At 40.3% G+C, this 13810-nt stretch overlaps 1 protein-coding gene across 4 annotated transcripts in view; it reads right to left on the bottom strand.

Moving 5' to 3' along the window:
* Nucleotides 1-13810, bottom strand: part of ADGRB3 (adhesion G protein-coupled receptor B3) — a 1641523-nt gene that overhangs the window by 1135151 nt on the left and 492562 nt on the right. The window lies entirely within an intron of this gene.

Below are 13810 nucleotides of genomic sequence, written 5' to 3'. Positions count from 1 at the left end.
TGTTATCACTACATTAAACATGGTTTTCTTCTCTACGCTAATCTAGCTTTAGTATATTAACATATGCAACACCATTTTCTGGAAAACAAAAAGAAACGAAAGTATGTATAGTGAATACAACTTTTATTTCAGCAGCATGAAATAAACAACTTCAACCCTGAGAACTCAAACTGCATGAGGGAATTTATAAATGTATAGAAAATGTACAATCTGTGGGACGAATATGTGAAATCTTTATGAGAATTAAGGAACTTAGTTACTGAAGATGTGTCACATAAGAATCATTTCGCACGGTGGACACATTAAAATCCACTTTGTGTTGTTTACTTCAAAACTTTGCTTGGAAAAGGAAAATTGCAAACACTTGAATGTGTCATTGCAATCTTTAAATCTACACTTTGTAATCCGTCTGAACCTCTAGCTATACTGAATTATGAAGGGTGTGGGATAGAGGCAGAGGGAAGTGTGGAATCCTTTAAGTTTTAAATATCATTAGCAGAGAGGGTAGATGTGGGCACAATGGAAATCGAAACACATTCTATGGGTTAATGTAAGAAAAGCAGTGACCGATGCAAACCTAGCACTGTTTCGACACACATAAATAAGCGAAAAAGTCAAAACTTTTAAAACTCATCTTTAATAAAAACATATCATGTCCCACGACATACATGTGCATGCTATGGATAAACTATGATGTAAGTGCATTGGTAAGTGCATGAGGTGAATGCACTTCAATTTCAATTCTAAAAATAACAGCTCTAAGAATATCTAGTCTTCAAATAAAATCTATACAAATTGTTTTTCTTTTCAATTGTCTCCTTAATTTCCAAAGTATGGAGCTAAAATAATGTCAACATGCTACAGGCTAGACCCAATATTACATGTCTAATGCTGAGTGCATATTTCTTTTCTAGGTTTCTAATCATTGTTAATTTAATAAAGAAATAACGCATTGTAAGATGCATGCAATTCCGTGAGTGCGAGAGTGCTTTTGAATACTTGTATGTCAGGGAAAAAATATATCAACGAGCGTCGCAATAAGGAAACGCTACATTTTAAACATAGTAAATCTGTAATACCCTCCTAGGAACTCGAACTGCTGTTCGAAGGCTTTCTTAGAGCTAACATATCATGCATGAAATGTATTTGGTCTCTCGAGGAAGGTGAGACAAGTGGTGTGAAATGAGGCAGTGGTGCTGTGTAGCCTGCATGACAATTATTAAGGCCATGATTCATAAATTGAGGAATGACTGAAAGTGGTAAGTCATCCCCAGTTCCTCAGTAAAACCTATTAGGAGGACTTAGTACACTATTCCTCACACACTCATGTACGCCGTATTAAATCAAAAGTTTTCTTTCCATTGCTGCAGGTCTACACATACAAATTTGCCATCGTAGAGACGACTGCAACAACGATCGTCCTATTAAAACGGACAGCTTATGTAGAATAAATAACCAATGTTTGTGGACTTATGTGCATTGTCTTCAACAAGTCAAAAGCACATTGGGCAGCTTTGACTTCATACTATTAGTGTGTTTGTATTTGTGTCTGTGTTGTGTAAGTGTATGTGTGTATGCTTCTGTCTTTGCATTCTTGTTGTGCTTATATCATTACCTTTTTGGTGTTAGGGACATGGTGTCACTGTAGCTATGGACTAGTGAGACTCATAGAGGAAATTGCCTTTTTGTGTTCCCTATGTTACTTTTCTTGAGTAGTCTTCCAAATCTGCATATAATTTGACATATGAGAGAACCGCTAAACTTATCTTAAGAATTTCATAGTTTGTGCAGGTCAGTGTAGGAGGTACAACTTTATTTTAAAGGATCAAAAGAATAATTTGCCATTTAACCCTGATAGCATTATTTTATCTCTCCTACATCAAAACAGCTAGAGATCAAATTCACCACATTTGGCATGAAGGAAGAATTCTTTCCTAGAATAAGTTACTGTTGGACTAGGACTTTTCTGCAGGGTCATCTCCAAACTTTTTGCCTTTACCCTCCTGTTTTTTTAACTCATTTTTGCTACCTTTTAGGACACTGCACACTTTACCACTTCTAACCAGTGCTAACCTGCTTGTGCTCTCTCCTTTAAACATGATAGAATTGGCTTACACCCAATTGGCCAATATAATTTCCTTGTAAGTTCCTAGTAAAGTGGTACTACATATAGCCAGGGCCTGTAATTAAATGCTACTAGTGGGCATGAAGCACTTATTGTGCCACCCACCAAGGTAGCCATTTAAACTGATCTCAAGCCTACCATTGAAGCCTGTGTGTGCATTTTTAAACTGTCATTTTGACCTGGAAAATTAAACCTTTTGCCAGACCTTCCTTTTTAATACATGTATGTATGTATGTATGTATGTATGTAAATAGTGGACCTAACTGGAACCCTGTAGCCAGCCCGTGATGCATGGGCGTCGGTCTAAACTTGTGACTTTGTCCCGATCTGGCCTGACAAGATATCCACAGTTGGTGCTTTGCGCTTTTTGGAGCTGTTTTTACTCAAATCTTTAAACCTGAATATCTCCAGTTCTACTGACTGGATTTTTGTCAGTTTTTGGTCTTGTTTTATTTATTAGAAAAAGTTCTATTTTTCTAACTTTTTGTGGGATCCTCTTTGTGAGGTGTTTTCATTTTATTTCTGATTAAAGTATTGCACAAATACTTTAGACACTGACTCTAAATTAAGCCTGACTGCTCTGTGCAAATCTACCAGAGGGTTGAGCACAGGTTTATTTGAGGTTGGCTTTTGCCTAACCCTGACAAAGATGGTCATTGCTGCTTGGCGAGGGCTCATACCCCAGTCAACTAACAACTCAATTTCTCACAGAAATGCTGAAGAGTATAGAGGAACCTTGGTAGAATCATTATCTTGAAAAGAGCCACTTTACCCAACAAATTAAGTGGGAGTCATTCCCACCTCCGAGAATCCTGTTTCATTTTGTCAAGTAGTGGGAAAAGGTTGAGGTCCAGCCCAAATGAGTGTTTCTGGAAACATGCACACTTGAGTACCAAAAGCTCAGTCTCCACCCTGGGATGGATGGGTGCCAGTAAACTATGCTTTTGGTCTCCTTTGATTGAGAGCAGGAGAGATTTGTGACAATTTACTCAGAGACCGGAAGCAGAGCCATACAGGGTGAGTATCTCTAGTAAGCGAGGGCCTAAAAAGTGTGGGTTGGACAGAAAGAGTATAATATCATAAGTATACAGAGCAATTTCCCCAGCAAAATCCACACTGCCAACCTTGAACTTGCGTATCACAGCAGAAGAGTTGAGTTATTTTTCACTTAGTTTTCAATATCTGCTTTATTGGTGAAATCAGTTTTAGTTTTTTGATGCATTTAGTGGATAAGTGACTTTGTAAAACTGTGCTTTGTGCTGCCTGAGCCAAAACTGTCTTAGATTCAATTTTGTGACTCACTTTACCACCGGATGCCAATACACATTCTTGGCTGGAGTTGCCAATCTACTTTTCAGAAGGCAGTATCCTGGCCTTTTGGCCTAGTAAGGCAGGGAATTGTCAACAATTTGGAAGCTTATCAAGGATTAGCCATCTGGGTGGGGTTCAGGTTAAAATGTCAAAACAAAGGACAACCTTCACATGATCTTTTTTAACATAGATATCCCAATTGCGGATGACAGGATTTGCTCCTGTTAATTTCCAGAGCACTCTAAGAATCCCTGACTCCAATTCCAGTAGGATGTAAATCAGTTATTGCATTTGAAAGTAGAAGGTTTCCGAATATAAATAGGGGAACGGTTCACAACACAGCCTTGAGATACTTCTTGTAGAGGAACGGGTTGGGCATTTTGGAATTAGGCTTCTCGGAATGCTTGCACTAAGCCAAAGAGAAAGTGCTTGTGTACAATTGGAGAAAATAGGCAGGTTTGTCTAGGAAAAATTCTCAAATCACTTGCTAGTGCACCAGAAAAGACTTGCACCTCACCACTGCCTATTCAGAACAGACCTGGGACTGGGAAGACTGATGACAGATGCTCTGCTAGAAGAAAGAAGACTATAGGGCTCCTCACACCTATTAATACCAAGCTGACTACTGAGGACTGCATCCTAAGGCGGTCCTAGCTGGAGCTGGACCCTCCTCAGCTGGATTCCCCTCACCGTGGACAACACCCTCACCATGGACAACACCCTCAAGATCATGAAGAGAATCCACTCCGGAGCAGCCCTCAGACCCCGGCCCACATCACATCTTCTATCAAATAAAGAAAGATAGGGACTAGTAGTTAATCAAGGTACAGTACCCATGCTCCAAAAGACAATATCAATTCAACAAGGGGGTTACTGTTCCTGGTAGGTCACTGATAGTGTCAAGAGAAAGAAGAGAATATAGTAGGTTGCTAGGTACGATGCCACTCAGAAGGTGATAGTCATCAAGCATGTCTCTTGTTGCCCTCACACATCCCTAGGTATGTCATGCTTCATCATCGAGCAGGTGCTCCTCATCGGGACGGTGCTGCAATGCCCTACGGGTCACCCGAAAGGTCACTTTAGTGGAGATCTTATTATTTTGCCATTTGATGAGTGTGAGAGTGTCCTAGTGCGGTAGTGAGAAGTGAGTGTGAAACAAATTACTTAAACTGGCTTGGGGATATCTCAAAGGTTTTTAATATGCTGATTCCCCTGTCAGAATAAAAAACCTGTAGGTTATTGTTACTTCTGGGGCAATAATGACCCCTAGTAGCTAAAAAAAGGAGAAGGTCGACATGTTTTGTGCTTAAAATTGGTCAACTTGATCCCTGGCACTTCATCAGGACCGAAATGAATATGAGTTTTTAGTGAGGCAACCCCAATCTTAGACACAGAATGAGTGGTCCCCCTTTCATTTTTGTAAGGTGGCACCCACTTGTGATAATTATTAACTTTTGGTTCAACCTAGATAGCTAATTCTTCTATAGAACGAGCTTCATAGGCCAGCGCATGGTGACCAGCGCCATTACAGAAGTTTTGCTGGGTGCTCGTCTCGCTGCACCAACCCTCGACCATGCATGCCTGAATCACATCACATCTTCAGCAGATCAGGCACCACCATCGCCCCGACCTCTACTGAACCATCTACTGCTCCATCAACTCAGCTACCTTCCCTGAATACTGGAAACACACAGAGATCAACCCCATGCTGAAGAAACCCTCCGCCGACCCGAAGGACCTCAACAACTTCAGACCCATCTCTCTTCTCCCCCTTCCCAGCCAAAGTCATCGAGAAGACTATCAACACCCAACTTTCTGAGTTTATCAAAGAGAACCACATCATGGACATTTCCCAATCCCGCTCCTGAAGCAACCACAGCACTGAGATCACCCTGCTTGCTGCCACAGATGATGTCTGCACCCTCCTCAACAGAGGCAAAATGGCAGCCTTCATCCTCCTGGACCTCTGGGCCACCTTCAAAACCATCTCTCACTGCACCCTATGCACAAGACTCACAACACCGGCATCCATTTCAAAGCCCTGGAATGGATCTGCTCCTTCCTCACTGGCCGAACACAGAGACACAGACTTTCTCCGTTGCTCTTGGAAACCACAGAGATCTGCTGCGGAGTGCCTCAGGGCTCCTCCTCTGAGCCGCACTCTTTTCAACATCTGCATGACCCCATTCGTAGCCATCGTCAGGAACCACAGACTCAACATCGTCTCCTATGCTGAGGATACCCAGATGATTTTCTCCCTCACCAATGAACCCACAACAGACAAAAACAACTTTCATGACGGGATTAAGCCTGTCACCACCTGGATGAAGAAAAGCTGCCTCAAGCTCAATGCAGAGAAAGCCAAAGTCCTCATCATGGGCTCCAACCCCTGTGCCTGGGATGAATCTTTGTGGCCCACAGCACTTCGAACCCCCTCACACACACAGACCACACACGGAACTTCAGCATCATCCTGGACTCCTCAATCACCATGAGCTGCCAGATCAACGTTGTCTCATCATACTGTTTCCACAAGCTACGTCTGCTCTGTAAGATATTCAAGAGGATACACACCGAGTTCAGAAAGACGTCACTCATGCACTCATCAGTAGCAGCAACAATTATGGCAACACACTCTATGCTGGCATTTCCCACAAATGCCGCAAGAAACTGCAGAACATGCAGAACGCCTCCGCCAGACTCTTCCTAATATCCCCCACTGCAGCTACATCACCAGCCACCTGAGTGACCTCCACTGGCTCCCAGTCAACAAAAGAATCACCTTCAAGCTCCTCACACATGCCTACAAGCCCTACGTGACGTGGGACCTGCATACCTCAACCACTCCCTTGCATTCATTGCACCCACCAGAGACCTCCGCTCCGCCCAACTGGCCCTGGTTACCGTCCCACATATCTGCAAGACCACAGTCAGTGGAAGATCCTTCTCCTACCTCTCAGCAAAGATGTGAAACACCCTGCCTCGCCACCTCTGGCAATCATTGACAGTGCCTAAATTCAGGAAGGACCTCAAGGCCTGACTCTTCGAGTGAACCACAGCACCTGTGACGGACCTGCAGCTCCACCTCCCCAGCGCCTTAAGACCCTTAGTAGTCGCGCTTTACAAACAACCTGATTATTTGATTGATTGATTGAGTGAGACTTGTTGCCTAGAGGCCTGTCTTGAGGACCTGAGGGCTGCAGGAGTGACAAGGAAACACTATGACATTAGTTGTAGAAAAGTGGAGGGTTGGAGCAATGTACTGAGGCTTGCCCATGAAGTTCATATCAAAAATCAAGAAAACCAAGTTTGCCCAACTCAGAGAATTTTGCTAAGCCTAAAAGCAGTTCAGAGAGATATCTCAGAAACGTTATATGGTTGTCTGGCTACAGCTTCCAGTCTTGATCAGCTGGAGGGTTTACACAGACACAAAAGAGACAAGATCCAAACCTAAAAACATGGACAAGGTGAAGTGGCAAATTCATCCCATTTGCAAAGCAATCTAGGCAGTTTGGAAATTGAATTTTTTTCATCTCTGAACTGTTGGCACCATAACAAACAACTTTGTCCCATGCTCGATGACAATATATCTGACTTTAATGGACCCTCTCTTTTTTCAGCCTTGCCCCACTGCAAGGCTTTGACCTCCAGAAAAAACGATTAAGCCAGAAGGAAATACCTTTGTCTAGGATGATCCGCTTGGTGTATCTGACCTCTATTTCATCCTAAGGTGCATTTTGCCTTAAAAGATTTAAAAATATATCTCCATTTTTCTTTATCTGATTTTAAACTTTAGATGTCTTTATTCTTATTATATTTACTATAGTTTACTAAATTAGTTTGGCTTGTGTCTTTGGAGAAGATGTGGCATATTATATTTCTGCAAGGACTAACATTTTTCAAAGGAAGTCCATGGGCATTGAGCAAAGCCAAAGGTCGAACCTTGTAGATAATGCTTTATGTGCATGGCCACTGTGCATTCTAAAAGCTAGTAAATGGTTACATGGGGTGTCCAAGATCATGTAATCTGACCAGAATTGAAAATGCTTAGACTTTGACCATGTGCAGTGGCAACTATTAACAGGGAGACTAGACACTGGTCAAGGCCAAAGAGGACATACAATGTTCAGAGTCAATTGTTTACAGTAAAATACCAAGCACATTGTGTTTTAATTGGCACTGGATAGGGTGCGTAGGCAAACTGGCACTATTTCTTTTACTTTTTTTACATGTTCCTATTTTGCCATTCTACCAGAACGTTATACGTACACTTCGCAGGGAAACAAACATTGATGATGGCTGTCTTAATACTTACATTTAACTGGTAGACTAGCAAGTTCTGAAGTAGCAACTTTGTCTAAAACTAAGAGTACATTTCATTTTCTACATTCAAATTAACCAGAATTATGTACAGGCTCATATCTGCTGAGAGGGAGTTTCACAGTGAAGTACTGCTCCAGCATAGAGAAGGCACTGCTCCATAAAAGAATTAAGTGATGACCACGTTTTGACTTTTTCCCTCTAGCCTGTCCCTAATTCTTGGGTGTTTTTTCCCCCTGAGATTGTTAAGGTGGATCATAGGCAGTCAAGTTGAGGAACGTGGATAGCTTTGCTGGTTATGTAGGGCACTATAAACTTGAATCAGGCCTAAAGGCGGAATCAATGCCGTTGATTTTGCACCAAAATTGACGCATTGGACTCATTGCATACTAAAACATAGCACAAAATGATGGATTTCCATTTTGCGTAATTACACGTACTTTTGCAGACATTTCGCACACTATTAATTACTACTGGGAGCACATAAATAGGGTCTACATTCTTGGCTTTGTCTGCCATCTTCCCCTAGTTCTGTATGTGTTGACCTTCCAGACAACAGTTATAGTTGTGTAGCCTGTGTGTGTTTGTGTGTGTTTGTGTCATTGAGGTGTGTAGAGCAGTTTGATGTGAGATGGAAGGTGTTTCTGGTGTCATTTACAAAAATGTTTTTATAATATAATTTATATAGGTGTCTCCAATGCATTCAATTATTTTTGATATTTTTTCAAATTTATTTTATGTTTTATTTTTGCCTTTTATGATTAAGCCCGTTCAATGCGTTGCTTCTCAAATATAAGCAGAAGCGGGGGAACCTCTGACACGTGGTGATCCATTACCTTGTTCAACTGAAACGTGCCTCGGGGCTTTTCATTCGATAAAGCTGATGAAGGAATGATTCTATTATTTGCAGAGTGTCAACCTACAATGTCCTGTACATTAATGGCACTAAACAGTGCACTGACATAATGTGATATGGAGTTGCCCTTAAAATATTGCCTGCAGTGATAGTCTTCCTGAATGCAGCGCTATGGTAAAAAATAATTACATGGAAGTTGTCGTTTTTCACAAGTAGAAAAAATATGAATTGTTGTATCAAACAGGAAAGCTCCTGTCTGCATTTACACTAATCCTTTATGGGTTCTGGAGTAGCCTGCTACTCGCCAAAAAAGCACTTCAACACCCCATCAGGGTTAAGAAGCGCAATATAAATGCAAACCTTTTTCCCTCTTCTATCCTTCCACCTACCCTTCTGAATCCAAATAACTGACAAACCTATCCACCACTCAAATTACTTTCATATTTCAATATACTAATTCAACGCTAATTCTTTCATGGGTTCCTTTTATGGGTTCCGCTGAAAAAGCGATTCGACGAGTCATCAGGGGCAGTAAGTGCAATATAAATGCAATTACAATACGATACAATACCTTCGTCTTAACATTATAAAACCTGCAAAAACATCAGTGACACAAAAAAAACTTTACTATACATCCCCTATATAAACAGAGCGCCTTCTTTTTTATCACCTGATATATCGCTTTCTATTCTTTTTCTAACACATCAAAGTGGGCCGCGTATTTATCGCACACGGCCAGGGCTGTGCATCATATGAATAGTCACTTACAGATGTCGGGACAGAGTTAGCTCCTATTCTAAACTAATTCCAACCTTGTTGGCCATGGGAACAGCAAGCTGCTGTTGCAGGCCATGATGTTCAGAGCCATTCTGTCTTTATGGCTCATTAATATGCTTTGCTATGGCTGTGGTTTGCCTGGCAAAGTTCTGAAGCAGGATGTCTAAACATAACCTGCAGACGCCATCAATTAAATATGGAAAGAAATGAATTTATACTCAAATTAATGATCATTAGTTGCGAATGTTTAGCAACTAGAAAAAAATGGCGGAGGTACAAACGTGCACTAAAGATAAGCAAGCATGGTGTGTGACTAGAATGACAGTGCATTGTTAAAATGCATCTGCCTTCTCGCCAGGGCGACGCAAGAAGAGATGTCTAAGCTTTCCTTCCCGGGCAGTTCTACAGCCTCGGCAAACCTATTGTATGCAATATCAAGTCAACAATATTCGAAGCAATCATAGAATAATCTTTGAAAAATTACGAAATGAATTAAAGAGTTCTTCTTTTTAAAAAAGTGAGTTTGTTTTTGAATGGGAGCCTCTTTCCTAAAAGTGCATATGATCACAACGCAAACATTAACGGGCACCAACTCGGAGCATCTGGGATATAAAAATATGTATAGATATTGTTGGCCTAATGCTTTTCTTATGTTTTATTTTTCATTTTGGTGGCTGGCTGCTCATGCTAGATGGAGAAGTGCTTCTCAAGATTTGAATAGTCTCACGAATGGAGAGATACGCTGCCTCAGAGGTGAGTTAGCCGTGTTTCCTGGCTGCCGGGTCATTCAGTCAGAACGCAGTAAGACTCAGCACTGTCTGCACGAGCTGCCACTCAAAGTGATGTGCTGGCAGGGAACAGCTGTTGTTGAAGACAGTGGGGTACTTGCAGCACTTCTAAAGAATTAATTCCTGCCTATGTCGTGCTGTCAGGTACTTTTTGTCAAAGGAAACCGTGGGACAGAGCAATTTTGCCCGCATGTCCATTTATTCCCTGCTGATGAGGTAAGTATTGTTTTCTTTTCCCTTTTCAGCCAAACAGCTTTAACCATGTAACCATCGGCCCATTGCTGCGTCCATGCACAGCCTACAGGACATTTAAACTGGAAGAGGAAAGAGTGATGAGCAGTGGTGGGCTATCTCCTCTTAGGTCTCACTTTGTTTTAATGTATATGCAAGGTAAAAAACGGCCAATGTAGAAATTAAATCCTCACTCTTTTCATTCTTGTATAAATAAGAAAAATAAAAGAATATAAAAGAGATAAGGGATTGAGTGTGGAGAGAGTGATGAAATGAATGTGGCTGTGTGTTGACTATGTGTGAAGACTGAAATATCTGAGAGAAAAGTAAGGATTGAAAAAGTAACTATAACAACATGTAGGCAGGACAGGTGAGTATGTGACTTAAAAGGAAAAGAAAGGGAAGTGATCATAGCTCATGACAACGTAAGTGAACAGAGAGATGAAGTGACAAGTTAGATGAGATATTTTATGTATTAGATTATGTATTTTAAGTGTTAGAGAAAAGGGATGAACACTGAAAGATGGCACAATCTGTATTCTTCATTCTACAATTCTGTGCTCAAAAGCAGCAGCACAATGTACAAGAAAGAAATCAAAATTAACCCATAAAATCTATGGTCAACATTAGCTTGTTTTCTCTCTGTCGATGGTGTATTGTTCTTTGGTTGTTTGCATTCTGTTTTGAGTGTTATGTTATGTCATGCCCTGTTATTTTTATATTGGGTTATTATTTTGCTTTATGTTACTTTATTGTGTGTCTGCTGCAACTACTTTTAAGATGCTGTTACACAAGTAGTCAAATATAGCATTTTTACTTAAAGTTCCTGTGCCAAACATCAACTTACCACTGTTAAAAGTGGTGGAATGTCAGTCTCCATCTCTTCAATAATTTGAAGCCTAAATCATGGCAGACACCTTGCATTACTTCCAGTACTCACTTTATACAACCCTTTCTGTTCAATAGCACGCGCATTTTCACCATGGATGAGATGTGAGCGCAAGCTTCGCTAACCATATCAAAAGGTTAGGCTCTTCAGTATCCACAGGAATGGCATTCCAATCTTAAATTTATAAAATGTGAACGTCCCATATGAGCAAGAGGAACAAAGAATCATAACACCTACTCTGAAGCGAGAAAGATGTATCTGGAAATACATTGAACATAAAGGGAATAGGAGACACATTTAACGGCAGTTAGAAGCTGGGCGGGCAAAGACTTCTTCTACTAGCCAAAGCACATGGAAGAAGTCATAAGGCGGGTGTTTGTTGCAACAGAGGAGCATGAGAGAGCACAGAGTCAGCGTCAACAGAATACCAGCCTAGGGACAGGTCACAGGAGATGAACATCACTCATCAAGTCATCCCCAAAAAAAGTTACTTATTCTGCTCTCAACGGAGAAGCAACGTCCCTGTGGCTTAGGTGCCATCAGACTTCCTGCCTGACCTTAGGAGTGGACGATTATGGTTCCCTTGAAAGACACCGGAGTACACAATTCCAACTCCATTGTCACGACCCACACACTAGAATATTTTTTGCAATAATGTTTCTCGATTTGTTTTTCATTAGATTTTGCATACTTTGCTTTTATGGTGTTCAGTTGTATAAATAGAAATCTTAATTTAGATATCAATTATTGTAGAGAAAAAAAAGTCATTGTCAGTTTGAAGATGAAACAGTATGTGGTAATATGAAAAATGTTTCTCCAAATGATGTATTTAATGCGCAATGACCTAACGTATGCGCAAACCGTGTAAACGATGCCAATCTAAAGAATATTAACGTTTTGGCTGAATAGTCTCACACTTTATGATATAGTAAAGATAAACTGTTATTTGGTATTTTTATGATATTTAGATTAAGAATTGCTGCTGGTTTCCAAAACAATCCTCATGAAATAATAATATATTATTTCATATATGATTTACCAGACCCTAGACATTTTATTGTTGTTTGGATCCAAGCAGAGACCACAACGTAAGGCTCTATCTGTAATTCTATTGGTGTTGTTGGTAGGAAGGCTGGCCACAGGTTGCCTTGGTTCAAACGGAAGACCTTTATGAATGTGTACTTTTAGGAACAGTTAATCAATTGTAATGCGCTTGCCTGGAGTAGCACAATAGAGGCATTGAGTGGTGTCATTTTCATTGGCGTGTGGTGGAAAGGATAATGGTTGGGAACAGAAGCTCATGTGTTTTTTTTTCAAAATAGTAAAGAGTTTCTTTCAAAATGTTACTGGTTGCCGTATAATGATAGGGTGGCAATGCCAATCTGCTAGGAAAAGAAAGATGATTGAGAGATGGAAACTTGCTAAAATTAAATTAACTTATCAGGATTTAAAATGCACTATGAGGCATTAAAATAAACAAACTGACCCCAAATTAAACATATTTTTACAAAATTCTCACAAGATGTGCTACAGTATGCAGGTCAGATTGAAAATGTGGGTGGTGACATTTTTACCTTTTTTCCATTTAGGGTATTTAATGTATGGAGTGTGGAGCCTTGAATAAAGATTCTGCAGAGGCAATCTTTACAAGGTAGGTTGTTGAGGGAAGAACGCAGATGGACAGCCACTTAAGCTTGCTTATTTATGCGCCACCTCAAAGTTTTGCTGCTGGCCTTCTATGAATCTGTACTATAGTTGCGACATTAGAACAAACTTAAAGATGAACAGGTTAATGCGTGATAGGTAGTATAACAAAACATTCTATTGAAAACTAAAGAAGAAAATTGTGAACCTGTTTTATAGAAAGATCATCAGGCTTCATAACATCTGGGTTTACTCTGCGCCTCTAAGAAGACTACCTTCTCACAAGTCAACTGGAGCAGAAATGGTACATATACTTTTTGAGCAAGGATGCTCTCTGGTTTAGAGAATAGCTAAATGTATGCAAAAGGACATTAATAGAAGCCAGTTGAGATTGTTTATGCTCACACATCTAATTGGCAGATAAAATATTTTCTTTCACTGTAATGATGCAGCCAAGGAGTCCAAGTAGGACTACACATGCAGCTTTAAACAGCTATAGAATGTGTTTTAATCATGATGTTATTTGTACTACTGGTATAGCTGATAAGCCTTTTATGTCCTTGTGGGACATAGCGAGGGGGATTTATCCCTTCAAGAAATACTAATTTATTTGGTCATGAAATTCGTTTAACAGCACAAATGTTCCAATGGTATTGGTTACAATGTTATGCTATGTTTTTTTATGTAATGTTATTCTATGCTTTGCTAAGTTATGTTATGTCATGTTAGTTATGTTATGCTATGTTATGTCCCAGGCTTCTTGAATTATGCGACAGAGAAAGACAAAATTAGGTGGCAAAAAAGCCAAATAATGTAGCCCAATGCAGCACATTTTGAAATAATATTACTTCTTTATTTTGTAACTTATT

This window comes from Triturus cristatus, chromosome 6 (genome assembly GCF_964204655.1).
Source record: "Triturus cristatus chromosome 6, aTriCri1.1, whole genome shotgun sequence".
In the NCBI taxonomy this organism is placed as follows: domain Eukaryota; kingdom Metazoa; phylum Chordata; class Amphibia; order Caudata; family Salamandridae; genus Triturus; species Triturus cristatus.
This window is presented reverse-complemented; position numbering and strand designations above follow the sequence as displayed.